The following is a 5142-nucleotide window of genomic DNA, read 5'->3' as shown; positions in this document are numbered from 1 at the left end:
GATTGAAGAAACCTTCATTAAGTCAAATGTGTGAGTGGATTGTGGCTGCATGGAACACAATACCAGAAGAAATGGTTTCCAAAAGTTTTAAAGTCACATCCATTTCCAACGCAATGGACGGGACTGAAGATGACGCTGTATGGCTGACATCACCTGACAGCGAAACTTCGAGCGAGAGCGACATCGACAGTATCGAGTCAAGTGATGAACAGTAATATGGTTCAATTAACGTGGACCAACTTCAGAAAGTGTCGCATAATTTATTCATGCGATGCGAAGCATGTTTGCAAGCAGAAAGGGGTCATTTTCAGCACCTGTTATAAAGCACGGTAAGTTTGTGTTATCTTTTTACAGTATTCTTATAAATGTGTGCATGTACAGAAACTGATGTAAGGGTATCAGCGACACGACTGCACTCTCGCTAGCGGGGAGGGGCACAGTAGTAGCGGAGAAACGTTCCATCCGCTCTACGCTGCTGCCCCGGTTTCCTCGATCTTTGAACACCCTGTATTACTAATTATGAATATAATTTTTTTAATGAAGTGTGATTTCGAATATAAGCCGCACCCCAGTTTTCCTCTTGAATTTTTGGCAAAAAATGTGCGGCCTATACTGCGTAAATACGGTAATGACTACAGACAGGGTTTTGGATTTGATATTGGATTTATTGACCACTTATGTACAAACCTCGGAGCTGCAAGTAATTATAAAGACATCGCTGACCTCAACACTTCACATATCACTATCTCACAAGCTATGCCCTTCCAGCCCTCAGTGTCTTCGCTAGTTGTTGCCTGGTAGAGGGTTCTAATAATAGCTGCTCCTCTGCTTTCGGGCTCAAGTCTTTTCTGAACGGCGGCTCAATTCTAACTGAACTCTTCTTCACAGTCAGATTCAAAGTCACATTGCCACTGACAGTCAGTCAATCAGTCAGCCAGTCTTGGTGTCGAGACCCATCTGGGGCTCATGACCAGATATTCATTACTATTTGACAGTTACGGTATTGTTTGTGTGGGGCGCCCTCTCTGACGAGAGGACAGGTCTATCTTTTGTATATGCTGCTGGCCCTTGCCAGCGCAGTTTTTCTCGGGGCCAAGCCCCTTGGAACTCGCGACCATATTTTACTGTCTCAGGTTTGAAACTTCCCTTTTCGTCGCCTCCTACGACTCGCAGGGTCACGGTGGAAATATTCGACCCAGCCTCCACACGGGTATCCATCTTCCTACCTTTATCTAAAAACCTCGGCAGGCACCGCACAGAAAACACCGCTTTCAACAGTTCTTCTATTGTTGCGTGCGTCTGTGGTTGCCAGCTCCTAGCAACGGCCGTTGTTTATACAGTCATTACTTAGCAACGGCTGTTCTATAGCTGCTTATTTCGTGGATGTTGCCTGGCCTGAAGATTGTCCGAAATGTGGACCGAAGCATGTAGCAACTATCAAATAAAACCAATGTGAGCAGTTTGATTGGTTTATTTTTATTGTTATGTTGTCGGCCAAATGCCACCACACAACAGAATGCAAAGAGTCAAGATTAAGGAATAGCTTTAGCTTTCGATGATAGTACATAGTACCATGTATTGATAGCGCCTCTAAACAACTACAAAAAGCGTTTTGATTCCGACTCTGAGGTTATGGAGGGTAGAATGACATGTGAAAGTGATCATGAATATAAAATGACTCGATTACGCATAACAGCCAACAACTGGTCCGGCAGAACAGAAGAATCACTAGAAATTATAGTCAGTATAAATTACACAAGTTGTCAAACGTAACATAATATTGCTGTTTGCTAATTATTTTCCGGAACAATTTGACACAAATTATATGGTAGAAGGTAGATCTCATATTAAAAAAAACTAAAAATAATTTGACTTATTCCATTTCTCATTAACTGAACCAAACCCAGCGTCACGTGAACAGTATAACATTTTGTATTTATTCTGGCCTTTGATTTGAGCAGGACGGGAGAGTTCTCGTGTATGCGCTGGTGTCTGTGGGGCATTTGCTGGCCCCACAAACTTCAGGTTCGTAATGTATCCATAGGCACTGTCTCTATTGAACTGGACCGAACACAAACCCCGAAATTTCTCTTCGCGGGTCTTTTGGATCAAATATATACAAAAACACTCACCCACCACGCTCAGACCCTGAAGATGGAGGCATCATCTGCCCATATCTACATGATACAAAGATTAAACAACGGAATAAACATCAAGAGTGAACCATCCTGAAATCCGAAAACCTTTCCATTCGCATTTCACTTTTTCCTTCCTGTTGGATAGACCCCTGAGGAATGTACTTGGTGTCTCGTTACGCCATCCGCAACCACGCACCATCCATCTTCCCCACCCGCGTCCACTTCCTCTATATAATTTTCTTCTCTAGCCATTTTGACCTTCATATATTTGACCCAGCCCTTTCAACTGCAACCATCCCCCAATTCACTTGCTCGCAGCTCCGTTTTTTTCCTTATAACCTCATTATTCTTATATCCTGAAGATGGTGGCAGTTTGTTCTTCCGAAATGCTAGAAATTTTATGCTAGTTTACATTGCTCCACAACCAAGAATACAGTCGTTCTCAGTCAAGAATGAAAACATAAAATCATTTGTGGTGTTTTGCAACAGATGATTATATAGATATTATACGTAAATTAGCATTTACTTTAAAGTATCGCGCAAAAGAGCAAGGTGTGAATTTTGAAAAGTAGTAGGATGAGACAATGTGTATCCCCAAAAGGGCCACATAATTTACCGCGATTGGCACCACTGCTGAATGAGCATAAAACCTATGCAGTGCCTTTTCTGACTCACAATTTACTAGCTGCCTTTCACCATTAGTGACGTCAACATGGTCACTCCGCTTACTTCAGGTACCGAAGAAAGAACCATATAGTATACCATCATTATGTAGGCCGCGCCATAGTTCAAGCTGTTAGTCGCTGGATTCCCACCGCGGCGGCCCGGGTTCGATCCCGGGCTCTGGTCAAGTGGGATTTGTGGTGGACAAAGTGGCGCTCGGGCAGGATTTCTCCGAGACCTTCGGTTTCCCCTGCTAATCTTCATTCCAGCAATTGCTACACAATCACCCTCACCTATCATCTCGGGCTGGTCCAATAGGCCAGAAGTGGCCGCAGTACAAGGGAATTAGTCCCACCCCACTAGGAATAAAAAAATAATAATACCATCATTATTGTAGTAGTCTAATTCTCTAACCCACTATCTAGCACCGTCAGATGACTGGTCTGCCTGTACTAAAAATTGTATCATTGTAGCTGTTGTAAGAGAGACTCCAGAGTTGCAGAGGCGTGTATTGGTAGAAATCACTTCTCAGTTAAACATATGTCGTGCTACGAATGAGGCATACCTGAAAAAGTGTTGACAGAAATTATTTGATTTTAAACATCATTTTATTTGTTTTCAGTTATTATTACGCGTTAACAAAGTATAAAACAGAAACCAAACTCCCTGGTTTTAGTCTGCAAGCGAAGTATACTGACCGAGCGACCGCCGCTTGTCGGCGAAGTTAGTACCAACTTTTATGGATAGAGGGTGTCGAGTGGGCAGTGCAACGAATCCCCACGGCCGTTAAGTTCGGTTTTCTAGTCCGGTGCCGCTATTTCGTTGAAATAGATCCTCAATTATCCTCACGAAGCTGAGTGGACCCCGTTCCAGACCCACCACTTCTCTTCAAAAAAATCTGGTAGCGTCGGGAATCAAACCCGGATCTCTGTATTTGTAGCCAGGAATTCTGATCACTAGGCCAGAGACTCTTATACCCGTGAGTTGGTTTCTAAATATTCTGTATTACTATTCAACATCACAATCTTGTTTTTAACCCATTTTGGTTAAATGTTAGAATCAGCGAGTAGATCAATGAGACTACACGGCGTCACATCACAGAAGATAATGCTCTTCACGTTCACCTCTTTGAAGATCTCAGTTCTCACACAGTGGGTAGGTCTTTACATCGGTCTGAAGCATATTAATTATAAGTAGAGTTTTGGTGACTGTATATGATAATACAAAATAGTCCATAATCAGCATGAAAGTTGCATGCTCTTACAACGTTAGTGATTAGTTCAAGTTGATTTAGTTTACTTTACTTCTGTATGAAATCTGCAAGTGATGTTTACATTTGTACGTTTACGAATACGTGTTTGCTATTTATTTGCATATGGCCGCTCTGAAGCTTTTCTTAATTTTGTAAACATGGCCAGATTTTCTGGCTACGTTCCCCAGTACAGTGACTAGGATACACTAATGGAACTCAGGAAAATCAAATTTCTATTCATGGGGAGGGGGAGCAGAGATATTTCATTTTATGAGCATTTCCAAACTAGCCTCCTTCTATTGCCAAGATCAAGAATATGTGGATCTATACATCCTCTCCCTCATACGCCTTCACGACGTACTGTAAAATTAGTTAAGCACAGGGACAACTTTATCTTTTACCAGCATTTCACACAGGATGTGACCCACCCAGTCCCCTCGCCAATGGACAAAAGGCTGCTGTCGAGCCGGCCACGATTCCGCTGCATATCCATTTCCGCGGCAGGATCTTGGTTTCCACCTGCTGCTGCAACTGGGGCATCGTCATGGGGGCGGTGACAGCGGTGGGTCCCTTCCTCGAGTCTTCCCGTGCGTCCCACACATCCTCCAGTAACTCCCGGTGCTGCTTCACGTACGAGACTTCTTCTGGAAGCAAAAGAGCTGGTGCTTGCGGCACCACTATCCCTGGGCCGTCCCAATCGGCCTTGCACTCGAACTGATGACTCGCCGGCAGCGTCAGCTGTCCGATGAACAGGTCACATCCGACTGGCTGCGTGATGATGCCTGTGCCTTCTATGCTCGTTATGTTCATGGGGCATCCTTGAGTGCTTATGCACCTACACTCTACCCTTGTAAGCTTCGCTACTGCATATAGCTATGAATTTTAAAATGGTATTTTCTAACACTGGTCTAAAATTTTCTGACAAAATCTCCCGCGTGCATAACAAGTAGCCCTGACTGGTTCCGAAATATAAGCTACTCAAGCAAGTTTCATTAAGTTCTCTCGACTGTTGGCACTGTTCCTATGCATATCGTGATCGTTCCCTCCCTACAATTGCGAACATACCCTGTCGGTAAAATCATGTTACTT

At 43.5% G+C, this 5142-nt stretch overlaps 1 pseudogene; it reads right to left on the bottom strand.

Annotated features, from left to right (window-relative positions):
* The window catches only part of LOC111870694, a 14152-nt pseudogene extending 9289 nt beyond the window's left edge, over positions 1-4863 (bottom strand).
* Between the last annotated feature and the right edge of the window lie 279 nt (positions 4864-5142).

Source organism: Cryptotermes secundus, unplaced genomic scaffold, assembly GCF_002891405.2.
Source record: "Cryptotermes secundus unplaced genomic scaffold, Csec_1.0 scaffold3782, whole genome shotgun sequence".
Classification (NCBI taxonomy): Eukaryota; Metazoa; Arthropoda; class Insecta; order Blattodea; family Kalotermitidae; genus Cryptotermes; species Cryptotermes secundus.
The sequence above is the reverse complement of the archived record's forward strand: the minus strand, read 5'-3'. Positions and strand labels throughout refer to the sequence as shown.